Genomic DNA, 27,321 nt, shown 5'->3' with positions numbered 1-27,321 from the left:
TTTCCTTCCCGCCCTGGTATAAAGCCCACCTGGTCTGGATGTATCAGTATGCCCATCAAGGCCTTCATTCTCCCTGCCAGTACCTTAGCAAAGAGCTTTGTATCGGCATTGAGCAATGATATAGGCCTATAATTAGAGCACATCGTCTCATCCTTCCCCTCCTTCCGGATTATGGTTATAGAGGCTCTTTGCTCATCTCATATTCCATACCCAATCCATTCATATAACTACATAAATACGGAATTAATATTTTCTTATATTTCTTATAATAATATACAGTAAACCCATCCGGGCCTGGGCTTTTCCCCGTAGCTGACTCCATAAGTGCCTTATTTAATTCCTCCTCTGTTATGGGTCTTTCCAGACTTTCCTTATCTAACTCCGTAATTTTTGTTAACTGGGCCTTTTCCAGGAACTCTACTCTTTGTGCTTCCTTATCCTCCCTCGCCAGTCCCTCCGGCTGCTCTACTGAGTATACTTTCTCATAATAGTTTTTAAATATTTCCGCTATCTCAGTTGATCTGAAAACCATTTCACCCTTTCCTGATTGAATCTTTTCTATAAAATTCCTAGATTTTTCCCTTTGTAGCCCTCTTGCTAAATATTTGGTAGGTTTATTCCCCCCGTAATACCTTTCCCTGGTTCTCTGACTGAGGGTTTTTTGGGTTTCTTGTTCCATTAAAGTTTTCAATTCGTCCCGTTTAGATATTAATTTTTGGAGGGTCGTTTTGTCTTGATTCCCACATTGTTTATGTTGTTTCTCGGCTATATGGATTTCCTCCAATATAGTACCTATTTTTACTGATCTCTCTTTTTTCTTCCTGGCTCCCAGAGATATCAGGATCCCCCTGATATAAACTTTGTGGGCCTCCCATAAATTTTGCCTCGATATATCCCCCGTATTATTTATCACAAAATATTGTTCTAATTCTTTCCCAATCTCTTTTCCTTCCTCCGCATCTTGAAGTAAACCCTCATTCAGACGCCATGTAAAAGGTATCCTTTCCTCTCCCCTTATTAACATCTTCATTCCCACTGGGAAATGGTCAGATAATGTAGTTATCTCAATCCTAGTCTCCACTACCCTTTCTAAAATTCTATGGTCAACATATATATAATCAATCCGGGAGTACGTCCCGTGTACAGGGGAGTAAAACGTATAATCTTTCTCATTTTGGTGTTGTACACGCCATGCATCCACTAATTGGGATGCATGTAATTTTTGTTTAGTTCTTTTAAGTTGTATCCTACTAGTCCCCTGTACACAGGACGTACCATCCAATCCCGGTTCCATGCTGAAATTTAGATCTCCCATCAGAATTACCGGACCTTTCTTAAAATCCATCAGCTTGCTAAGAAAATTAACCAAATATTTTGCAGAATCACGATTGGGTGCATATAAATTAGCTAAGGTACACTCCATTTCTCCCAGTTTCCCCTTTAAAACTAAGTACCTTCCCTCAGGATCAACCAGTCTATCTTCCAATTTAAACTGTATCTTCCTTGCGAACCCTATTGCCACTCCCCTACTCCTATTTGTTATAGCATCTCCATAATACCATACTGGGAAGTCTTTTGAGTATAATTTAGTATTCGCTTCGTGGGAAAAATGGGTTTCCTGTAAGCAAATCACTTCTGCTTTATAATATTTGAGCTCCTTTAAAATCTTATGCCTCTTACTCGGGGTGTTCAGCCCTTTGACGTTATACGTCATAAAATTTATAACAGACATCTAATATCTCTTTTTTGGTCCTGTCGCTTCACCTTTCCCCTTCTAAACCTCAATTTATTTTCTTCCCCCGCATAGGTTTCTCCCCTCTCCCTCCCCGGCCCATACTCAGCCTTTAACTCGCTGATGGTTCTATACAACTTCACCATCATTGAGTCTCCTTTCCAGGGGGAACTCGTACATGTGTCTCGTCCCCCCTCCCGGCCCCCAACATAGGGGGGGCTGGGAGGGGGGATAGAAGCCCCCCGACTTTCCCCCTCTCCGGCCCGTCCTCCCCCCCTAATACCCCATCCCCCCCATCTCTCCATCCCGGAAGGTCCGGCACCCACAAATCCATTTTTTTACAAAAATCCTCTAGTTCTTCCGGGAATCTCAGTCTCGCTGACACACCATCCCCAGTACCAATTAGACATGCTGGGAACCCCCAGTTATATCTAATATTTTTCTTCTTCATTTCTTCCAACAATGGTTTTAATAATCTTCTCCTGGCCAGCGTCTCGGGGCCAGATCCGTAAATATTTGTAGTTCTGTGTCCTCATATAGGGGGACCACTCCTCTCCTCAACTTCACCCCTATATCCTCTTTATCCTTGTAGAACCTAAATCTCACGATTATATCCCGGGGCCTACCCAAACCATTATTTCTCAATTGACCGATCCGATGTACTCTCTCAATTGCTGGAAATTCCTCCTTTTCTTTCTCAATAAATGGACTAAATATTATTCTATAAGTCTTCCCCTCTGGATTCTGGTACTGATCGAATTCTCATGTTTTGTCGTCTGTTACGATTTTTTTGGTCTTCTAATCTATATGATAATCCCCTCTGATTTTGCTGGGAAAGTTTAACCATTTCCTTCAACTTTATGACCTCCTGGGCCTGGTTCTCTAATCTTTCCTCCGTCTCCTCAACTCTTGTTAACAGATGACCCAAATCGACCTGTAGAAGGTTGATATCTTCTTTAATAGAATTTTCCATTCGTGTGAGCATTTCCATCAAATCGCCTTTTGTTGGTAATTGATCCTCCGTTCTTCCTTCCTCTGATTTACTTATTTCTGTATCACTGCCATTTACTGATTCTTCTAAGGACTGATCTGGGGTCTCCCCGGGTTTATCTTCCCGTCCCTTTCTCCTCACTGTCTTGGGGTGTTGGTGTCTGGTTCCTTCCTGGTTTCTAGGACTCAAGCCTTGTGTCATAAACTGTCTATTTGAACTATCGTTCCCTCTATCCTTTGGGGTTTTCGGGGGGCCCCCCTTTATTTTACTTGTAGATTTACTCATTGTAACTTCCTTCACCTTTCTTATTCGCTTCCCCAGTTTCCCCCACTAATAGGCGTCTTTCCCCTTCTTAAACCAAGGGGGCCTTTTCCTTACTTCTACTTTTCCCCCTGAATACAATCTTTCTCAACTTATGTATTGTTAAGCTCAATGTCTCTCACACAGGGGCCTCCTTTATATTAATAATTTTCCAACGGATTTTTTTTTTTTTTTTTTTGTTGATGGAGCGCTATCCGGGTACTTCCAATATCCCCTTCTTGTCTCCTGTTGCTGGACCACAAGGATTTATTAAATTGCAAAACAGTCCTCTCATAGATTCACCTCCTAAAATCCTTGAACTTTTGGATGTTTAGACTTTTATTTCCTGATTCTTTTATTGATGGACGTGTTTTACTCGTCCAGACAAGGTTATTTTATGTTTTTACTTGTGGAGGGTTATTGGACATCCAATTCTTTAGAGAGCCCTTAAAATTGTAGGCAACTCTTTAAGAATACTAATTCCTTTCCTCTGTCCTTTATTCCGTACCCTCTGCAGGAGAATCTAGGGCAGTGGGTTTAACTACAGTCCTTTAATATTCTGTCGGAATACTAGCAAAGACCTTCAGCTAGACATCTTTTGATTCTCCTGTTTTTCTGAGCAGTTCTCACCAGGTCCTCTATTCCTCCTACTCCTCAGACATGGTGCCATTAAATAGGGTTTTATGTGTATGATGTATACTCTCAATCCTCCTGGGGGGGTAAAAATGCCACTAAGAAATTCAACAATTTGTTCTATTAACTTGTAGATGTCGCATTCATATATTCAGATATTATTCGTATTTTCCGGGCATTTATACACAAAAAAAAAAAAAACCCATACAACTCGCACTTCTCCTTTAAGGGACCGCTCAGCATGGTTTCCTTTACAGGTTTAAAAATATCAAAAGATCTTACCAGTCCATCCAGTTTTAGGAATAGTCCCCCACTTTCACCTAGCGAGTTTCTCAGGTCTCATTTGTTTTGCTCATACCTTTTTATTCTGCTCTTCAATCCAGGAGAGGATCTTATAATATCCAGGACTTGCTTCTCTCTATTATCCCTTGATCTACTAGCCAGGCTCTGACAAGGCATCAATTGCATGCAGCGAGAGAGAAAGAGAAGGGGGAGGGGGAGGGAGGGGGGCAGACGAGCCATCAACCGCCTCACCGCTCCGGAGAACTGCCGATATTATTTCTCTCCTCGGACCGCTGAGTCAGCCCCGGCATCGCATCCAGTGGTGCCGGTAGTGGTTTCGCCGCTCGGTTCGGGGACCGTCTGCGTCCCGCCCGGAGCCTCTCACGCTCCGATGCCGCCTGACCCTCGTGGTCCCTCACTCACGGGCTTCCGCAGACACATGCCGGCTCCTCCCCCCTGGTAAGAGGTCACGTCGTCAGCTCGTCATGACGCGTGCAGCTTCAGTTCAAGTTTGCATGTATTTAAGTGTGTTGGCAGCCCATTCACAATGCATGAGCTTCCAAAATAAGCAATGCAAAAATTGTATGTGTACACAATTTAAAATACATTGGGGGCTATTTACTAAAGGAAAATCGACTTTGCACTGCAAGTAAAGTCGCTGTAGATCTGAGGGGGACATGCAAGGAAAATAAAAAACAGCATTTTATCTTGCACATGATTGGATGATAAAATCAGCAGAGCTTCCACTCATCTCAGATCTACCCCTTAGATTTAGAGCGACTGCACTTCCAAGTGCACTTGCAGTGCAAAGCGGATTTGCCTTTTGTAAATAACGCCCATTGTGTGTGCATTCTTTAATGAACATCAGGTTTAACAGACTCCTGATGTCTGTCTTTTATGCGGAAGAAAGGTGGTGGTGGGGGGACATAGAAATCTTTATGAATGGATGTGTTTTTTATGTTTCTCCATGCTGTTGTAGCTGCTCATGGCTGCTGCAGTTTGCTTTTACATTTCTGGTGAGCATCTGCATCAGCGTGGGCAGCGGTGTAAATTTTATTAATGGATGTGATCAGAGAGTCCCGAATAGGAGAGCAGGGACGAATGGAGGGCCGGGCATGACACATGGGGACAGTGAGTGAGAAGGGGTTAAGTGTATGAAAAGCAAGAGAAGGAGGAGAGCAGACAGGGGCGGTGTTGGGATGGTGGGAGGGGCGGTATAAAAAGGAGGCGTGGCTACAGACGGGAGGCAGAGAGGGGGAGAATGTGTGGAGAAGAGAAAGTTTCCCACCCTCCCATTATTTAGGGTTTGGTGTTGTTTTCTGTGTTATGTTGTGTTTTTCTCTTTGCAGGTTTCGGGAGATCGGGTCGTCATAGCAGTGATAGCAGCGGGTTCTTTTGGTCTTTGATGGTGGCAAGTGAACTGATGTGATGGAATGGTGGGGGGGGGCTCATAGGTGGTATATGTCCCCCTTTTTGGTGTATCCCAGCGGAAGGGTAGGCTGGAATATGGATATGGTTGCACTACGGGAAAGGGGGTTGTCTCCGGGCTGTTAAACGGCCGGAGGCCTGTTATGGTAAACTTGGTCCTGCAGTGTACTGGTGAAAAAGTGTTCAAGTGGAAAGGTAAAAAGTCGGGTGCCGTCAAAGACCAATCAACTGGGAGAAAATTACTGTCGGAGAAAAAAGATTGTACATATGTTAATGAGGTTAATTTTATATTGGTTTTAAGATATTGGTTAATAAAAGACTGCTATGGCCAGGTACACTCCAAAACTCCTGTGTCGCCTATTTATTTAAGGTAAAGGTTATTAGAATGGTAATATAAGGGGGTAAAAAGTAGTAGGGGAGGGGGAGGCTATTAAAGGTTGGAAGGAATGATATCTAGAATATATTAGTCAAGTAACTTGTTAGCCACTGATCACATCTGTTCATGGTTGTAGGTAGCCCCTGGGCACCAGATGGCTATTTTTGGTCACTGAAGTGGCTATAAACGTATAGCCTCTGAAACTGCAGTGGATGTAAGGGTTACGGAGTGGGCCTGCTACAAGCCATTCTATTCTGATGTAACTCTTATGTCCATGGCAGTAAAAGGGCTAAAGATGGATTGAAAGTTAATTTGGGCTTTAAAGGTGTATTTTCTTTAATAATTCTTTGAACATTTTTAAGTACATGTAGTGGGGAGCGGACTATGGTTATCTGAATTTGCAGACAACTGTTGCTATGCTAGCCCTGCTTCTATGTCCCCCTAGTGCTGGATTTCCCTCACAGACATCATCTCCTGAAGCACAAAGAAAGGCATTGTGGGAGATGTGGTTCCCTTAGTAGGCATTGCTGATATCACAGAATAGACTGTGAACCACATCTCCCAAGAGACTGTCTGCTCACAGAGAAATTATGGGAGAGACTATATAGGGATCTGCGGACCAGGCCCACGCTGTCTTGCTTCCTGGATTATGCTGTGTGAGCACCACTCCGCCGCTCCGTGAGAGGATTGCGGCCTAGCACGCGATCCCCAGTCTACTGCTCCAGTCCCAGCGACTCCAACCGTCAGCTGCTGGTCAAAGGATGCCCTGCAGCAGCGCTGAATACTGCGGAACCAGATCGCGGAGTCCACAGACTGATCCCTGTCCCGGGCCACCTGAAAGAGGAAGAATTGTTTGTTGGTTCCATCGGTTGACTCGGAGGTCTATCAGGATTGGTGAGAGGGCTTCAAGCCCACAAATTGTATTGTTTGCCAAGTACTGCAGTTTCAACACAGAACACCTGCAAAATGATTTTGGATTACAAAAAGTATTGCTATCAATTGGGAGTTATTATCTTGCATTGTTCATCATCCCTTTGCTGCAGCCAGGAATCCCTGTTCTATGAGCTCCAATGTTGCCGGTGAAGACAGTGCAAGGCCTTGCTGTTAGGACAGTGTTGTTAGTACTCTTAAAGGGGACATTTAACTGGTCAATACAAGTATACTATCTCGCATTAGGATAAAGGTATTATAGGCCAGTTCAGGGTTTTCCTTTAAATTGGCCACTTTTCCTACATTCATACATATTATTTCAACCTAGTCTTGGTCCATCTAGGATTTGGCTGAATAATTCTAGTCTTCACCTCTCATCTTAAAGAAGTAAAGTTTGAGAGAGTTGAAACTATTTTATATGTGTCTGTGTATCATTTAAAGGTATACATAACATGTCTGAACCTAGAGTGTCAGAGGGTCTGGAGAGTTCACAGGGTCAAGGTGGCATAAGACCCCTTTCACACTGGGGCGATTTTCAGGCGCTACAGCGCTAATAATAGCGCCTGAAAAAAACGGCCCCTTTCACTCCATGCGAAAGCCCGAGGGGCTTTCGCACTGGAGCGGTGCGCTGGCAGGACGGTGAAAAGAGTCCTGCTAGCCGCATCTTTGGAGCGGTGAAAGGAGCGGTGTATTCACCGCTCCTAAACCGCTCCTACCCATTGAAATCAATGGGACAGCGTGGCTGTTCCACTGGAAAAGCGGCGCTTTGTGGGTGGTTTAACCCTTTTTCGGCCGCTAAAACGACGGTAAAGCACCGCTAAAATAACGGCGCTTTACCGCCGACGCCCGCACCGCCCCAGTGTGAAAGGGGCCTAAGAGAACCTGCATTATCAAGCAACCCCCAAGGGGGCAGTGCTACATACAGTTTTGTATTTTTACATTGCCAATAGACATATAGAAGTTGAACATGAGGTCTACATGAAAGTGTATAAATCATGTAGAAACAGTAAGGCTGAGTTAGTTTTAGTTTGGAAATATTCTTCTAATGGCCCCCATGCTCTGGTAAGGGTCTCATGGCATCTCTCCTTCTTCCCTCAAGTGTACTCATGGAGAATATAATTGGGTCATAAAAATTGTGGGGTGCAAGTCAGCTTCAACTCCATAAATCATCAACTCAATAAAAAAAAAAGGTTAGGGAGAGTAGGATAAGATAGAATGTTTCTTCCTCTATTGAACAATGCCACCAGTGCCATAAGACTATTGGGTACATTTTGTGTACGAAAGAGGGAGTTCATCCCGTGTGGAGTTTTTTAAATGTTTTCTTGTACATTGACTTTCAAAGAGCATTAATGCACTATGGAGTAAATAAACTCACAATCATCTTCAGAAAGGTTGATTCCTAAATCTTTTTCCCAAACCTTGCAGATCACACCTATGTTAGTGGGGATTTTGGAAGTGATTTTCATATACTGTGGGGATAAGGCGCAGTTGTGGGGCATCTGAGAGGCAAAGCCTTTTCAACAAGGTCAGTTCTCTCCCAGATTTAAGAAATGGTTGGTTTAAAAGATTATTTGTCTGCAAGTCTACTTTTACAAAAAAAAAACAAAAAAAAAAATATATTACATAATGTGTTTTTTTTTCTCTTTCTTTTTATTTAGTTTCAAAGATTTTACTTGTGAGAGACAGAATAATATAAATTGAATATGTATGAGAGTTTATCACCTAGAAAAGTGATTTTATATATTATATACACACAGTGCTTTGCAAAAGTATTCACCCCTTGGCATTTTTCGTGTTTTATTGTCTCACAACCTGGAATTAACATGGATTGTTTGAGGATTTGCATAATTTAATTTACAGAACATGCCAACAACAAGGAAAAACAAAGATGTTTTTTTTATATTTTCAAGCAAACAACAAATAGGACAAAAAAACAGAAAAAGTCAATGTGCATAAATATTCACCCCCTAAAGTCAATACTTTGTAGAGCCACCTATTGCGGCTATCACAGCTCCAAGTCGCTTTGGATAAGTCTCTATGAGCTTGTCACATCTTACCACTGGGATTTTTGCCCATTCCTCCTTGCAAAACTGCTCCAGCTCCTTCAAGTTGAATGGTTTGCACTTTTGTACAGCAATATTTAAGTCTGACTACAGATTTTCTATTGGATTGAGGTCTGGGCTTTGACTAGGCCATTCCAACACATTTACATGCTTCCCCTTAAACCACTCAAGTGTTGCTTTAGCAGTGTGTTTGGGGTCATTGTTCTGCTGGAAGGTGAACCTTCATCCTAGCCTCAATTCACACACAGATCGGTACAGGTTTTGCTCAAGAATATCCCTGTATTTAACACCATTCATCTTTCCCTCAACTCTGACCAGTTTCCCAGTTCCAACTGCTGAAAAACATCCCCACAGCATGATGCTGCCACCACCATGTTTCACTGTGGGGATGGTGTTCTTTGGGTGATGTGATGTGTTGGGTTTGCACCAGATATAGGTTTCTTTGATGGCCAAAAAGGTCAATTTTAGTCTCATCAGACCAGAGCACCTTCCTCTATACATTTTGGGACTCTCCCACATGCCTTTTCGCAAACTCAAAACGTGCCATTTTGTTTTTTGCTAAAAGTAATGGCTTTCTTCTGGCCACTCTGCCATAAAGCCCAACTCTATTGAGCGTATGGCTTATTGTCACCCTATGTACAGATACTCCAGCTGTGCAACTCTGCAGCTCCTCCAGGGTTACCTTAGATCTCTGTGCTGCCTTTCTGATTAATTCCCTCCTTGCTGTCTGTGAGTTTTGGTGTGCAGCTGTCTCTTGGCAGGTTTGATAGATGATAAATCTGATACCGTTCCTGGGGATCATCAAAGATTTGGATATTTTTTATAACCTAACCTCGACTTGTACTTCTCAACAACATTGTCCCTTACTTGTTTGGACAGTTCCTTGGTCTTCATGGCAGTGTTTGGTTAATGGTGCCTCTTGCTTAAGACCCCTTTTATACTGGGTCACTTTGCAGGTGCTACAGTGCTAAAAATAGCGCCTGCAAAGTGCCCTGAAAGAGCCGCTGCTATCTCTCCAATGTGAAAGCCCCATTGTGAGTAGAGAGAGCAGTGGAGGAGGTGTTGTCAGCCTGTCACTTATTGTCACACCAGCCAGGATAGTTACAGATTTTGTATCTTTTGATGAAGATTCTTCTAATGTAGGGATATGCAATTAGCGGTCCTCCAGCTGTTGCTAAACTACAAGTCCCATCATACCTCTGTCTCTGGCTGTCATGCTTGTGGCTCTAAGAGTCTTGCTATGCCTCATGGGAATTGTAGTTCTGCAACAGCTGGAGGTCCGCTAATTGCATATCCCTGTTCTAATGGATAATTCTAAAAGTAGTTCCGAAATTATTGGTGTTATTGAGTTGAAATATCTCCAGTAAAAGGCTATTATAGCATACAAAGACATTTTAGACAGTTGTGAACTTTCTTTTTTTTTTTCATTTAAGTTGCGTACAAAACATAATCAAGTATTAAAAGAAAACCATAGGACCAAAATACATTCATGCCCTTCAATTTTTCACATTATCCTGGTTTTCTTTCTTTACTTCTCGAGTTCTTCTAAAATATCTCCCTCCCACCCCTCTCCCCACCCCTACCGACCCATTACCTCGTTAAAAATCATAGATTGTCTAAAGATTTTCCAGTATTTCCATTTCACATGGAATCTCTTTCTTTCTCTTTCTTCCTCCATTCCCAGCCCTTCAAAACTATACATTTCCTCAACTTTTCCTAACCATTCCTTTACTTTGGGTGCTTCTATTTCTTTCCATTTTTTCGGAATCAGACTTTTTGCCACGTTTATTAATGAGCTTGTTAGGGAATTCCTATACTCCTTAATTGGGGTATCTACTGCATGGAATAGGCATACCCATGGGTTCTCAGGTAACTGTATTTTAGCTATTACTTCTATATATCTTATTATTTCTCTCCAATATTCTTTAATCTTGGGGCAGTCCCACCATATATGGGCCAAACTTCCCGTTTGTCCACAATTCCTCCAACATTTCCCAGATTGTCCCTCCTGGTACTTTGCCATTATATCTGGGGTCCTATACCATCTTACTAAAATTTTATAATTTATTTCTATCATCTTACTATTTTCCGTGGATCTGTGCACCATCTTCAATATTTTTTCTATATTTTGGTTTTCACCCCGTGCTCCTATCTCTTCTTCCCATTTTTTAATGAAAGTTGGTACCTCCGCTTCACATTCCCGTCTCAAGACCTTATAAATCTGGGCAATACCTGCCCTTGGGGTTTTCCCCTCACATATCCGCTCCAAGGAAGTCAAATTTTCTCCATCTCTAAGCGGTTGTGGTAGTCTTGAGACGAAATGTCTAAGCTGCAGGTATCGCCACTCATTCAAATCCATCCAATCATTTTCTTTCTGTAATATTGCTAGTGTTTTCAATTTCCCCTCTTTAATTATGTGTCGTAATTGCATATTATCTTGTTTTATCCATTTCCCTCCTATTGTACTTTTACCAGGTGCAAAAAAATCATTATCTTTTAAATAAATTAAAGGGGAATTATATTTCCACTTGTTATGTTTGTGTATTCCCTCCCATACTCTAAACACATTTTTTGTGACCAAAGGTGTTGTCTTCCCTAGTGATCTATATTTTAAAGGAGTCCAGATTTCTCTACCTAGATTTGTGCCTGATAAACTGTGTTCTATTTTTCCCCATCTTTTTTTACTTTCTAATTTTGCCCATTCCACCACCCCTGTTAACACTGCTGCTTCGTAATATTTTCTAAAGTCTGGGACATTCAGACCCCCCTCATCTTTTCCCTTTTGCAAAGTCTTCAGTGGGGTTCTAGGTTTCTTGTTGTTCCAGATAAATTTAGAAATTAAAGAATTTATAATTTTAAAATATAGAGGGGGGATATATATTGGTAATAGCTGAAATTTATAAAGGATTTTAGGTTGAATAATCATTTTTAAGGCATTAATTCTTCCTAACCATGACAGGGGCTTTGTTCTCATTCTCCTTATTTCTTCTCTCAATTCTTCTAGAAGGGGGATATAGTTTATTTGGTATATTTTTTCTATTGATGCAGTCAGTTTAATCCCTAAATATTTGATTTCTTTTTGCCATAGAAATGGGAATTCTCTCTTAATGTCAAGTTCTTCTCTCGAATTTATATTTACGTTTAAGATTTCTGACTTGCTTGGGTTAATTTTAAAGTTAGATAATTCCCCGTATTCCTGTAAAGCCTTTAACAAGTTTGGCATGGAGATTCGTGGGCTAGATACATAAAACAGAATATCATCCGCGAATGCGGCTGTCTTATGTATTTCCCCCTCTATCTCAACCCCCTTTATATCTGGGTTTCTCCTTATCGTCTCCAGGAGTGGCTCCAATGCCAGAACGAACAATAGGGGGGACAGCGGGCACCCCTGTCTAATCCCATTGTTCATTCTGAAGGCTGTTGATAGTACCCCATTAACTCTTACCACTGCCTTGGGGCTATTATATAGTGCCTTTATCCACTTCAAAATTTTGGGTCCAAACCCCATTCCCCTTAGGGTACCCATCATGAATCCCCAGTCTACTCGATCAAAAGCTTTCTCAGCATCTATTGATAGGAGTAGACTGGGGATTCTACTCTTCTTCATCCTCTGAAGCAGTAATATTGACCTTACTCCATTATCTTTTCCTTCTCGCCCCTCAATAAATCCCACCATATCTGCATGGACTAGGCTAGGCATTAACTTCGTTATTCTAGCGGCCAATATTTTTGCGAACAATTTAACCTCCGTATTGAGTAGTGAGATCGGTCTATAGTTTGAGCATATTGTATTCTCTTTTCCCTCCATTATAATATGCACATAAAATTGGGGCTAGTATGTCTCCAAACTTTTTTAGATATTCTATTATATAGCCATCAGGCCCTGGACTCTTTCCTCCTTTGGTCTCTTTTATTGCCTGTATTACTTCTTGGACTGAGATTGGATTCTCCAATTCTTGCGCCAATTCCCCCGGTATTTTAGGTATATTTGCTTGCAATATATAGTCTTTGATTTTTCCCCTTCTCTTCATCTCTTGTTTTTCTGTCTCTTTTTTTCTCACGGAATATAACTGCCCATAATATTCTCTAAAAACTTCTGCTATTTCCTTAGTTTTATAGACCGACTCTCCCTCTTTATTTAATATTTTCTCTATATAATTATTCGATCTTTTTTTCCTCAATATCTTTGCTAAGATCTTACTATTTTTAATGCCGCTATAATATCTCTCTTTATTAATCCTATTATATATCGTCCTCATTTCCTGTTCCATTATTTCCCCGAGTTCCTCTCTTTTCATAGCCAGTTTATGTAATAGGTCCACTACCTGTCCACTTTCCCTGCCATTTGCCTTTTTATGTTCTTGCTCTAATCCATGGATTTCCTCCCTCAACTCCCTACTCTTTTTAATACCTTCTCTCTTCCTATTTGTACCTAGTGAAATATATATCCCTCTTATATAAGCTTTATGTGTCTCCCAAATAATATTTTCCATATTCTCTTCATTTAAATTAGTGGTAAAAAAAAACTCCAATTCCTTTCTAATTATTTCCTCTCCCTTCTCGTCCAACAGTTCCCTATTCAATTTCCAGGAAAAAGGAGATTTCTGAAATCCTGGGATTTTGATCTTCAGGCATATTGGAGAATGATCAGACAATGTTCTAATTCCTATATCTGTGGATATCACCTCGTCCAGAACCCTATGTTCCACTAACCAGTAGTCGATCCTTGTGTACGTCCCGTGTACAGGGGAATAGAACGAGTAGTCTCGTATCCTTGGGTGCCGACAGTTGTGAACTTTCAACCTTGGAGTAACAGTTTGGAGAATGCCCTTTTCAGTTGTACCATGACTGGTCTGTGCCTCTGTGTACAATTTCAGGTCCATAAGAAAAGTTTGATGAGTTTGATACAGAGTAGCTCGAATGGCTTGCACAAAGGCCTGAACAATGATTGTGAGCCCAAGCCCACCCATTCAATATCAGTACTTTATTTTACAAAAGGCCTTTTGGCTGAATGGGCACATGTTCCTGTAGCTAAACTCCAAATCATGTGTCCCTGGTTTTGGAGTAGAAATTCAGTAAGGTCATATGGGTGTGATGGTCAGGTGTGCACATACTTATGGCCGTATAATGTATATTCACACTAACTTCCAGATCAGCACAAGGAACAGTTGTGTAAAGCTGCACTCCTCTACCGTAAGGCATTATTATCTTGACTTTAGACACTTATCTGTTCTTTCCACATTGTTTAGTTCTCTTCAATAAAAGTTTCAGGTTCAGAATGTTGAAGTAAATGAGATACTGAGCCAGTTAAATCCCATATTAGTGACTGTACTTTTATCAGCATTGCTTCTTTGGGACAAAAAAAAAGAAGATCAGCATTAAGGGCCCAAAAGCTGAAAGGCTAATGACCCTTTTTTTCTACCACAGCGAACCACAAAGAATGGCCATGTACTGGTCGACATTACGGCAGCACTATAGTCTGAATGGGACCTAAAAGTTATTAAGGTCACTATAGTTGTTTAACAATCTGTTATACCTTTGAGTATATCACATACCTGGTAACAGAGCCTGAAATGATGAGGAAAGCCTCTCTTACACCTCTGACTTGGGGGCCCCATGTAATGTGAACAGAAGGTGCAGGAGCGCAGAGTGGTATGAGTGCCTGTAAGTCTTGCCAGTAGCAGAGCAGGTATGCACACCATGCAGGAGAGGTTGTCAGTGGTTTTCAGTGAAGCAGGCAGGCTGGTAGACAGCTGGTGGATGGCAGACTGAAGCAGGCAGTCAGTGGGCAGGTGAGGCATGCACTGGTAGCAGACTGTAAGAAAAGCAAGCACAGCAGGATATAAAGCTGGAAACCTCAGAAATGTTAGCAAGGTCAGGCAGGCTGGGTCATACACTGGCAGGATGGATCAGGTACAGAGGAGCAGGCAAAAGCATGGTCTGGGTACAAGCTGTGTCAGGAGCCAATCAGCGCAAGAGAAGCAAATGGAGCAGACAGAAGCTGATGTCAAGGACACTGGCACACATCGGCACTGCATAACAGACAATTGCGTATATAGATTAGTTTGTGCAAAAGTTATTGCCTCTACAAAATAGGAGATAGATTTATGGCATTTTTGTTATTATTATTTTTTTACTAGTAATGGTGGCGATCTGATTTTTATTGGGATTGCAACATTATGGTGGACACAACGGACACTTTTGACAAATTTTTGAAACCATTGACAATTATACAGCAATCAGTGCTATAAAAATGCACTGATTACTGTGTAAATGTGCAGTTAATTGTGTAGTTACCACGAGGGGGCGATCAAGGGGTTAACTGTGTTCCCTGACTGTGTGTTCTAACTGTGGGGGGGAGGGGACTGACTCTCCTCACAGAACATGGATTTGTGTGTTTACACAAACACGTCCCTGTACTGCCTTTCGTGCCCTCGATCACGCACGGCCATCAGCAGCCTCAGCAATACAGCGGGCACGTGCACACATGCTATCCCGCATAAAGGAGCAGACCTACAGCTACAACAGTTCTCGGGATCATGTCAACCTGCCGCAGTATAATGATGGCAGCTGGTCAGCGGTGGTGGTTAAATAGCCTATTTGGCACCAAAATCTGTCACAAGTGCACGTGAGCATGCTGCTTTGCACGTGAGCATGCTGCTGCGCATGCACATGTATGCATACCTATATGTGTGCACATATGCATGTGCACAAGTGTAGCCATGGTGTTGAAGCTAATAACAAACAATCCGCCAAATCACCTTACTGCCAGACTTCATACATCACTTCCAGAGACAATGAACAGTCTTTAGCAAGCTTTGTTTTTGTTGTTTTATTGGGGGGGTACAACTTGGATAGGGATAGGAATATGGGATGCCGATAGGATGAGTTATGGATTTAGTACATTCTGAATAAAGTTAGAGCCAGAAGATTGAATGTGCAAATTGAGGTAGATACGAATTTCCTCATGCATCTCCATGCAGACTGTTGCTCCTCCTGCTGTTCAAACTCCACAGACTATTCCATCTAATACCGCATACACACAGTTTTTTCTGTCAGAGTAAACTCTGACGGTTTTTCCGACGGAGTTCCGCTGAAACAGACTTGCCTACACACAATTACACCAAAGTCTGATCGTTTAGAACGCAGTGATGTACAACACGTAGAAGGGGACTGGAAAAAGGAAGTTAAATAGCCAGTAGCCAATAGCTGCTCTTGCGTCATTTTTGGTCCGTCGGAACAGCATACAGACGAGCGGTTTTCCCGATAGGAATTGATTCTGTCTAAAAGATTTAAAACATGTTCTATTTCTAGGTTCGTCAGAATTTAAAAAAAAAAAGTCAGTTGAAGCCCATACACGATCGGAATATCCGATGAAATGATTACGTCTGGCTTTTTCTGCCGGAAAGTCCGACCGTGTGTACATGGCATAAGGCCCCTTTCACACGGGCATCTGTTCTGCAGCAGTTTAGCATGTTTATTTTTTTCTGTGAAATTCAAGACTCCAGGCACAGCGATCAGCTGCATTTGTACAGTGCAATTACATGCGTTTATGTGCGTTTCTGTGCAGTTGCGTTCAGCGGCAGTTATCTAATATAGTCGTTCCCATAGCAACCCTTTATTTAAATTTTTTTTTTGGTCCCTTGAATCCCTTCTCACGCTGCTATCCGCAGTTGACACAAAAGACTGCGATCACCTGCGGTTATGTGCATATAGCTGTGCTACATCGCACCTGGACGCATTCAATTCTATTTTTTCTATTCGCACCGAACCGCATGTAACAAAATCACAGCTAAACGCTGTGTGTGAATGGGGCCATAGGAAAGCATTGTGTGCTTTTTGCTGTAGTATAAAACTAAAAAATCCTCAGCTAAAAGCACCGCTCTATCCCTCCGTGTGAAAGGGGCCTAAGAGTTCTCTTACCAGCCGACTGTGTGGTGGCAGAGACATCACTAATGACCATGTAAAAGCAATGTTTTTAGATCTCTTTCACCTCCTGCCCATAACTTGTTTCCTCCTGTACTCTTGGTTCCTCCTGCACAAACTTGTAGTTACTGTACAGACATACCCCATTATTAAGTACACAATGGGGTTTATTTACTAAAGCCAGAAAGTGCAAAATCAGGCTCACTTCTGCATAGAAACCAAAGAGCTTCTAACTCCAGCTTGTTCAACTAAGCTTTGGTAATAAAACCTGGAAGCTCATTGGTTTCTATGTAGAATTGAGCCTGATTTTGCACTTTCCAGCTTTAGTAAATAAACCCCATTGTGTACTTAAAAGTGGGGTATGCCTGCATTGAAATATGACACATCCTTTTCTATTGAATAGTAAGGGCCCACTCTGAATAAGCCTTCCTACTATGGCTCTGGTTGCTCGCTGCCACTAGGCTTGAGGCCTGCAGAACCTTTCCCCGGAGGCCCAATGGGTTAAAAGCATATCTTCTAGGAAATATGGACTCCTTTTCCCAGCCAACCCAACTTGCAAATCATGAGCCCGCAGGCTACATTGACTTGTCACAGATCCCCACAGTCTCTTTTCTGATTCAGGACTCCCCACCATCCACTGTGTGTTTGATAAAGACTCAGCTAGTGACCGTGTACTAGCGGAGTTCCCTCACAGATTCCTTGGCACTTCCAGCACTTGGCACCTCCAGCCCCACTGTGGTAACACTCACTGACCTTCCAACAGGCCTGAGTCCTTGATGAGGGACTTTAACTGGACCATGTGTACCGACAGTTTCTGCTGCCCCTCTGCTCCAGGAGTTTCCTGCTATCTGACCCTGTGGTGGCAGAGACATTGCCAATGACCATGTAGAGGCAATGTTCCCTCACAGCTCTCCCCGGGCCTTCTCCTGCAATTGGCGAACCCCCCCCCCCCCCAGATGGGGATGGCCTCCTGCGACTGTCTAACATGCCTTTCCTCACTTCACCCAGCCGACTCCTCACTCCGGTGGCATATCACCTCAGCTTATATATGAGGCCCGCACCCTGCCAATACTGATTGGGGATTGGTCAGGGCTCACACACAAGCTGCCTGCCACTTCAGTTCCAGGCCCAGCCCCTCTTTTAGAACATTCTCCTCGGAAGCAGGGGAGGTGCTTCAGAACTGAAGTACAGGTGGTCACACCCACTGCTAATCTGACCCCTCCCAGCCCCCAGATCAAAACAGACAGGCCTAGTATGCAGCATAAGCCTGCCTAAATTTACCCGTGCTGGAATAACCTAGTAAAAATAGCTTACTAGCACCTACCTACTGGTAAAGGGTGCTACATAAGCATTAGCCAAATTCCTACGTCTATGAGACTGAAGTACAGGTGGTCACACCCACTGCTAATCTGACCACTCCCAGCCCCCAGATCAAGACAGACAGGCCTAGTATGCAGCATAAGCCTGCCTAAATTTACCCGTGCTGGAATAACCTAGTAAAAATAGCTTACTAGCACCTACCTACTGGTAGAGGAACATTCTCCTCGGAAGCAGGGGAGGTGCCTCAGAACTGAAGTACAGGTGGTCACACCCACTGCTACTCTGACCACTCCCAGCCCCCAGATCAAAATAGACAGGCCTAGTATGCAGCATAAGCCTGCCTAAATTTACCCGTGCTGGAATAACCTAGTAAAAATAGCTTACTAGCACCTACCTACTGGTAAAGGGTGCTACATAAGCATTAGCCAAATTCCTACGTCTATGAGAGGAAGCATGAATTAGCCTGTGAAGAGGCACAGAAGTCTGTCTAGAGGAATCATGTTATCTACTGGCATGCCCTTCCTAACACCCCTTTCACACTGCGCCGCCGAGGGCGTCAGCGGTAAAGTGGCACTATTTTTACCGTCGTTTTAGCAGCGCTATTCAGCTGCTAGCGGGGCAGTTTTAATCCCCCGCTATCGGCCAAAAAGTGGTTAAATACGCCATTAATTTCAATGGGGAGCAGCAGTGGAGGAGATGTGAGTTCACCGCTCCAAAGAAGCTGCTGGCAGGACTTTTTCTGATGCCCTGCCAGCGCACCGCTCCAGTGTGAAAGCCCTGTGCGACTGGTGCAATAGGTGCAGCTGACTGTACTTGAGGCTGCAGGTTCGGGGTTCCCAAGGAAGCCTGTAGCTGCTCGAAGTCTGATTAGATTCCTGGGTCTCGAGTCTCCGAACTATGCCCTGCAAAGGATCGACTGCACGTCAGCCGGGTCCATGGCTGATCAAACTGTCAGGTCACCTGAGACCAGGTGACAGATGCACTCCGTTGGAGTCAGAAGTGCACCGCTAGGTAGTAGACCTTAGGACTGACTGCTGCGGATTGTACCCAGAGAGATTCAGGACACAGGTCTACAGGATCACAAACACAGATCCCAATGGGAGCTGGAGCATAGATTCCCCAGGGCGCAGAGTCTAAGAGCCAGCGGGTGTTTGCCAGAGCCTCCAGTGGTGAGGATGGACTTCGCTGCAGTCTGGCTCCAGGTCGCAGCCCCTAGGTTCTCACAGCTCACACTCACAGTAAACTACAGGAGAAGGAAGTAGCAGGCTGGAATGACAAGGATAGTAAGGGGATACGGCAGAGGTCAGGGCAACTAGCAGACAGGAACAACAGAGTACACGCCAAAGGTTCAGGGTCACAGGCAGTGGCGGCTGGTGAAGTTTTTGGATGGGGGGGCGCCAGACCCCGCCCATCATGACCCCGCCCACCATTTTGGCCCCTCCCACTTCTCATAAAACACGCCCCTTATGTAATCGGAAAAAAAATTTGATGTGGGTTCCCCCTCCGAGAGCATACCAGGCCCTTAGGTCTGGTATGGATTCCAAGGGGAACCCCCCTACGCCGAAAAAACGGCGTGGGGTTCCCCCCCAGATCCACACCAGACCCTTATCCGAGCACGCTACCCGGCCGGCCAGGAAAGGGGGTGGGGACGAGCAGGCGGCCCCCCCCCTCCTGAGCCGTACCAGGCCGCGTGCCCTCAACATGGGGGGGGTGCCTTGGGGGAGGGGGGCGTGCGGCCCCCCCACCCCAAAGCACCTTGTCCCCATGTTGATGAGGACAAGGGCCTCTTCCCGACAACCCTGGCCGTTGGTTGTCGGGGTCTGCGGGCGGGGGGCTTATCGGAATCCGGGAGCCCCCTTTAATAAGGGGGCCCCCGGATACCGGCCCCCCACCCTATGTGAATGAGTATGGGGTACAATGTACCCCTACCCATTCACCTGTGAAAAAAAGTACAGAAAAAAACACAACACAGGGTTAAAATATTTTATTGCACAGCTCCGGGGGTCTTCCGTCTTCGGGGGTCTTCTCGCCGGACTCCTCCGCTATCTTCTTGTAGCTCTTTTACTAGCGGAGGAGCCCGGCTTTCTTCCTCGCCGCCGGCCTCTTCTCCCGACTTCGGGGGTCTTGTCCCCCTCTTCGGTTCTTCTGCCGCACGCCCCCCCTCCCCCAAGGCACCCCCCCATGTTGAGGGCACACGGCCTGGTACGGCTCAGGAGGGGGGGGGCCGCCCGCTCGTCCCCACCCCCTTTCCTGGCCGGCCAGGTAGCGTGCTCGGATAAGGGTCTGGTGTGGATCTGGGGGGAACCCCACGCCGTTTTTTCGGCGTAGGGGGTTCCCCTTGGAATCCATACCAGACCTAAGGGCCTGGTATGCTCTCGGAGGGGGAACCCACGTCAAATTTTTTTTCAGAAATTTGGCGTGGAGTTCCCCCTTCAGAGCTCATTCTCTGATTGGCCACGGCAAAAGTCGCCTGGCCTGGGGAAACCTTTCTGGCTGTGAAAGCTTTTTGCATTCATTCAGCTAAATGCACGAACATTCTCCACAAAGTAGAGGCTAGAAAGCCTTTATGCGGTGACTCACCTCTCACTGTCTGGCAGCTCCGCTCGGGCTAAGGAACGGAGCTGCCTACGTCACTTCCGGGTTTCGTGAAGCAGCCGAAAGCCGGAAGTGACTGCCTGTCTAAGAGTGACAATGCTCCCGCCCGTAGAATCACAGTGATTTTACGGGCGGAAGCTAGTCGGCGTTCTGCTGTGCGCCGCAAGGCGGGTTTTTAACCCGCAAATGAAGCGCCATGAATGCAATCTTGTGATTGCATGGACGTGGCGCTTCTCATAGTGCACTGTGACCGGCGCCACAGTACACTATGTTAAATTGTTAAATGACATTTTTTTTTTTTTTTTTAAATGTCTTAAAGGGCCCGTTTTTTTTTTTTACTTTTTTTTTAACTTTTTTTTTTTTTTTTTTTTACTTTTTTTTTTTTTTTACACCTAGGGAGAGGGGGGGCGGCGCCCGGGCGCCCCCTATGGGCGGGCCGCCACTGGTCACAGGCAGACAGGGATGATCGGAGACATGCAAAAGGTCAAGGTCACAAGCAGACAGGAATCGTTGAGAACACGCCAAGGTCGGTAACAGAGTCAAACGTAGAGCACACGGCAAGCAAGAAACAGGAAGCCAAACACACAGTGGATACACAATGGTTGATCAGCACCGCTGGCTTGCAGTGCACAGGTTAATATAGGGTTCCTTGATAGGGCCTAGGGTGGAGCCATGCTTAGAGCAGAGGTTATAAAAACCACCAGGTGGAAGTGGCTGGCCTCTGAGACCCCATTCACACCTGAGCATTTTGTAGCTTGAAGCCTGAAGTTACAAAACGCTAGAGGGGGAAAAAATCTATTATTCTCAATGGAGATGGTTCACATCTCCACTCCATGTCGCCTGAAGCTGAACGCCTGAAGCTCAAACAAGTTCCGGACCCTTTTTTGTCACTGGAATTGAGTAGATTTGGGCATTTTTCTTCTTTTAAAGCGGGATTCCGCAGTTTTTTTTTTTTCTTACCTGTGTCACAGGTGGGCGATTGCTACCGTCGGTTAGCATCCACGTGTTTTTGACCCCCGGCGCGACTATTCTTTTCCTTCGGATAAGTTTTAAAAAAGTACTCAGGCGTTTTCCATTTTAAGTGTGGGCGTCTGAAGTCCACAGGCATTTACTTCCTCTATTTGATGACGCTCGGCTCCCAGCATGCTCCGCTCCATCTCGCGCATGCTCACTGATAGTGTCCTTTGTGTGTGTTGTTTGACTTCCTCGTGTGCAATGGTGGTAATGGCAGATACAGCTGCCTGCCCACTTTAAAAATGGCAAATTCGGACACGCCCTCATCACGTGACCGGCATCCTCCCGAAATCTCACGAGATTTCGCAATTTCTTTATCCCCCATGGATTCTTGGGAAATAGCTTAGAAATTTCCCAGGGACCATTGCGAGGAGGATAACCACGCCTACTCCCACGGGAGGACAGCCCGGAAGTCAGCAGAAACATCTGAAATATAAGGTAAGTAATGAATATTTTTTTTTTTCAGGGTTCATTTAGGTAAGTATGCTATCTTGTGCTTTTAATAATATGAAGTTAAATTTTTAGGTACAAAACCGCTTTAACATTGGTGACCTTTTGCCCTGCACAAAATCACGGCAAATCACGGTAAAAAACGTTGCGAATCGTGGTAAAAAATGCCACAAAAAACGCTGCAAAATCGCTGTAAATTCACGTGATTTTCTGCTTGAAAACGCTAGGCTCAGGTATGAATGCAGCCTTAGGCTAGGTTCACACTGCTGCGATGCGGGAACGCTGCAAATCCACTGCGGGTTCCCGCATCGCATGTCTCCCGGTGGCAGTTCACACTGCCCTATGCGAACTGCTGGGAGTGTCAGTTAAAAGTAAATGACACCTCCAAATCAGTTCGCATATCGCAGTACGATCTGCAAACTCGGACAGGAATCGGATCGCATGGTGTGAACACCCATGCGATCCGATTCTGCTGCGGACCAAAAAAAGGGTCCTGTACGAATTTGGGCCAGATGCGAATTCAGCCATACTATCTGTATGGCTGAAATCGCATCGCACAGAGATCGGATGTGATTTGCACTGCAGTGCGGTGCGAATCACATCCGATCATGGACATCGCAGCAGTGTGAACCCAGCCTTAGTTAGAACACATGAGGGGAGGTAAGCAAACAGAGGAAGATCACTGCATAACCATGACAGAAATCGTATCACTAAAGTCTGTGGGGAAATAAAAGATGGCAGATAAAGCCCATCATCAACAATCACAAATGAAAGTTTGAGTGAGTTACAAAGGTACAAATACAGCACAGTGCTGGCCTCCATCTCAGTACATACCGTACTTGTCATACATGGAAAAATTGAGGTCTGTACCACCTAGGAACATGTGACTGTCTATAGAACAAGGTAACTAGTGAGAGCTTTGGTTTTAGTTTGTTAATATTGTTTTTAAAAAAACATATTTCTTTTTATATTTGAACTCCTTAGAAACTGCTGGCATGGGCAGACCCCACCCTTAATCACTCATGACTCACCTGTTTCTTGCCACTCTGAGTGAAATCATTTCCGTCATTCCGTTAGGAATGTTTCAGGATATTTATATATTATAGGTTAGCTTTATTTTCCTTTATATTTTACAGGTTTCCATTCTTGCTCCTTGGATGGCCTGACTTACTTTTTCCAGCTCAGGAAAGTACATTGGTCTTAGGAGGTTTCTGAACTACACAACGTATCATCCCCAGGGAGCTCACACAAGGGAGGGTTGCCATGTAGAACATTAATGAACTAGACTAATGACAAAATAACTTCAAGGTTTTTTACCTTGGTAAGGAAACTCTAAAATTATTATGGTGACAGACAGGATTCGGAGCAGGTTTAAAATACTTGGCACTTTTTGTTTTCTACAAATTTTATAATTTGATTAAAATTATAGAAGCGCTCTTTGCAGTTGTTTTTACTTGAACAACATATTGGACTCTGCTACTGTAACAATGAGCTCTCCTCTTTCCTATCCAGCTGGATCTGGACAATGCTCAACAAAGAAGGAAGTTGACAGATAACGCACATCTATCCAATGTGCAAACTATTCAATATGAGCTGCTTGGGATGCTATAATCATTCTTCTAAATGGATCCAAAATTTTTATGACAGTATTTTTAGTGCCAGAAACAAAATCACATGATAGCTCTGAGCACCATCCCTTGGTTCCACCCCTACCAACATCTCGGTACCACCCCAGAGCCAAGTATTATTTTGTGCTGATAAGTAATTTGTATGGAATTTATTAATGATCCCCTGCAACCAGTAGCAAGAGACGTCTCCATCCCAGCAAAAAAGATTCCACCAGCAACAATAGACCCCCTCAGCAACATTGGACCCCCACAACAAAATATCACCCCAGCAACAATAGACCCCTCCCTTAACAGTAGATCCCTCCCAGCAACAATAGACCTTGCCAGCAATAGACCAACTCATAAAAATAGATCCCTTCTACCAACAATAGATCCCCAGCAGCATCAATAGACCCATCAGCACACCTCAGCACCCCTTGCCATTACATACATTCAGTGCTGGAGGTGCTGGAACTGAGTTCCCCCTGTTCCTGCTGAAAAAAGCCCTGGTTGAGTGTATCCATTGCCTATATTTCCATATATCTTCATGTAGCGCTACCTCGTAGGAGCTGCTTGAGAATAGGGATCCCCCACCCTGCACAACCAGACACACCGAATTTCCATAGCACACCCCTTGAGTCAGGAAACAGTCCAGCAACGTTTGGTTGGAGGAAGTAAACTCTCCCACTCTGATGCTTATTTTCATTTAGTCCATTATAATAAGTAATTATCAAACTATAGCCACTATAATCCAGCCCAAATCGCATATTACTCACTGTTAAAGAAACTTTTAAAAATCTTGTTTCCAGGGGTTAGGCAGCGCCATCTTAAGTATTGTTTTCTGAGTCCACAGTGGAGTGTATTTCCGCCCTTACATTGAGCACTTCCTGTACTGCTAACCAAGCCTCCTTCTCAATCCAACATTTCTATGGCAACCCTGCTTCCCTGTTCATAGCTGACTTGTTTTATTTCAAAGTATTTACTTGTGCTGATTACCTAGTGTTTGCCTGTATGAGTCCTTTCAGCTTCAGCTGATAAGACTGCAGTAATGCTGTTCGGTGACCTGCTTTACACTGTATGTGAGGTCACATGGTCACATGGTGTGTAGAAGGAAGCTCTGAGTGATTAGCAGCCTCCTGGGAGTTCAGTGCTGTGTGCTGTAGGAAGTCCTGATAACAGATAGATAAGACATAGAGAGTGTGCCGTAAATCAGGGGAGATCTGTGTGCATGCTCAGTGACATCATTCTAAAGAACAAAAAGGATTATAACAATACTAAGCAAGTAAGGAGATATCTACAAGCAGTGTTTTTATGCTGATTTACATGGGACAAAGTTGTGGAGGAGGGTTTACAACCACTTTAAGGGTATTGAACTTGGATGGGGAAAGGGGTATTATGTGGACATGGGGGACAGGACTACTCTGTGTGTTAGAAAAGAATCCTTTCAGCACCCGTGCTCCCAGGCCTGAGGTCAACCCCTCCCAGATTAGGGGGCTACCCTAAAGGGCTTCTGACAGCCTCCTCAGCACTCTATCTTCAGGTTCCACCTGAACTCCACACTGTCCACTGCTGGCCTTAAAGTGGTTGTACACCCTGTGACTGACGGCTCCCGCTCGCATGATGGCAGTGACGTCGCAGGCTTTGGTTTCAGGTACATGACACATAATGAGCTACTACACTGTATTGGTGTCACTGGTCACCAAAAAGTATCACTTAGGGTCAGCTTTATCTGCTGCAATGTTGCATTCCCTCTCAAAATTGCTGATCCCCGCTATTATAGTATAACCAGTAAAAAAAATGAAAAGTCCCTAAATCTTTCCCCTATTTTGTAGGCGCTCTAACTTTTGTGCAAACCAATTAATATAAGCTTATTACTATTTTTTGCCAAAAATATGTAGCAGAATACATATTGGCCTAAACTGATGAATAAATTAGTTTTTTGTTTTTTAAATTGGGATATTTCATTATAACAGAAAGTAAAAAAAATTGTTTTGTATTTTTTTTTCAAATACCACCAAAAGAAAGCTCTATATGTGGGGGGGGGGGGGGGACATAAATTGTTTGGGTACAACGTCGCCCAACCATGGCCTGGTCATTAAGGAGGTAAATCCTTCCGTGGCTGAAATGGTTACAACAAGTAAATATAATACACCTTTCTATTTATTTACCAATGTTAGTAACATAAATATTAAAAATAGTAAAGTTAAAGTGGTTGTAAAGGCACAAGGATGCATTCTATGCATGAAGGTAAAAAACCTGTGTGCAGCAGCCCCCCCAATGCCGCGTACACACAGTTGGATTTGAGCTTGTTGTCGGAAAGTCCGACCGTGTTTATGCTCCATCGAACGTTTTCTGTCGGAAATTCCGCACACAAATGTCTGAGAGCAGGTTCTCAAATTTTCCTCCAACAAAACTTGTTGGAAAGTCCTATTGTTTGTACACAAGTCCGTCACACAAAAGTTCACGCATGCTCTGAATCAAGCAGAAGGAGCTGCACTGGCTATTGAACTTCCATTTTTTTGGCTTGTCGTACGTGTTGTATGTCACTGTGTGCCCATGTTCGAAATTTTGCGCTAACATTTGTGTGACCGTGTGTATGCAAGACAAGTTTGAGCCAACACCCTTCCTAAAAAAATCCACCGTTTTATTTTCGGAAAATCCGATCATGTGTATGGGGCATAACACTTACCTGAGCCCCTTCTCGAGCCAGTGATGTCCATGAGAGCCTTGTCTCTCTCTCTCTCTTTTGGCAGCAGTAGCGGCAACCAATCAGGAGACAGAGGGAGTAGGGCCTCCTCTCCCTTCCATGTGCGAATGGACACACAGTGCCACGGCTCGGGAGCGCGCCTGCTTGGGTGCCCCTCACAGCAAGCTGCTTGATGTGGGGGCACCCGGCAGGAGGGAGGCGCCAGGAACGCCGGCGTGGGACCAGAATAGAGGAGGATCCGGGCTGCTCTGTGCAAAACCATTACACAGAGGCGGTAAGTATAATATGTTTGTTATTTTAGAAAAAAATGCAAAGCTTTAGAATTACTTTAAAATTGCCAGTTTTGATTGAGAGAGTTTAGTTCCATTTAAAAGCGATTAAAAATGACAGGGTACAGGCATGGATTAGTGTAATTTACTTCGCTTTGGGGACACTCATAATCTTGTGATTTGTTATCTATACCATGTTAGTATTAAGACATACACAGAACACAACATCTGGCAATCCTAAAGATTTTCACCCCCCAGTTCCTCTGTTATACAGTAAATTGTCCCATGGAGCATAATCCCTGCCGTTTTATTTAGTAAATTTAGTGTGGGGAGTCCTTTTCTAAACAGCGGACAGCAGGCACACATTAGCAACAATTTACACAAGCTAAGGGTGTGTTTATATTCCCTCTGGTCTCAGCGGCTGGTCTGCGATTTCCTCCTCTCCCAAGCACGCAGACCCCCGTATTTTCCACTGTGGGATATCAGAATGATTTTTATGTGCTCACCCATATTACACTGGATCAGAGTTCCCATAATCCCACACAGCTAAATTAATAGTTGCCACAAACTTTCCAAACATACAGCACACTGAAAAGCACATTTGGTTAAAGCCCCCCCCCCACACTTCAGAGGTGACATTACATTTTCCATGGGAATATGTTGCTGATCCTGTTGATGACAAACTTATGAATATTCTT

At 44.1% G+C, this 27,321-nt stretch overlaps 1 long non-coding RNA gene across 1 annotated transcript in view; it reads right to left on the bottom strand.

Moving 5' to 3' along the window:
* Positions 1–23,187, bottom strand: part of LOC143924099 (uncharacterized) — a 56,598-nt gene extending 33,411 nt beyond the window's left edge. The window contains exon 1 of the long non-coding RNA XR_013261818.1: positions 23,072–23,187. This is a non-coding gene — a long non-coding RNA (uncharacterized LOC143924099). The remainder of the gene's footprint in view (positions 1–23,071) is intronic.
* Positions 23,188–27,321: the final 4,134 nt, after the last annotated feature.

This window comes from Lithobates pipiens, unplaced genomic scaffold, assembly GCF_037356315.1.
Source record: "Lithobates pipiens isolate NorthernLeopardFrog02 unplaced genomic scaffold, aLitPip1_a1.2 Scaffold_22, whole genome shotgun sequence".
NCBI lineage: Eukaryota > Metazoa > Chordata > Amphibia > Anura > Ranidae > Lithobates > Lithobates pipiens.
This window is presented reverse-complemented; position numbering and strand designations above follow the sequence as displayed.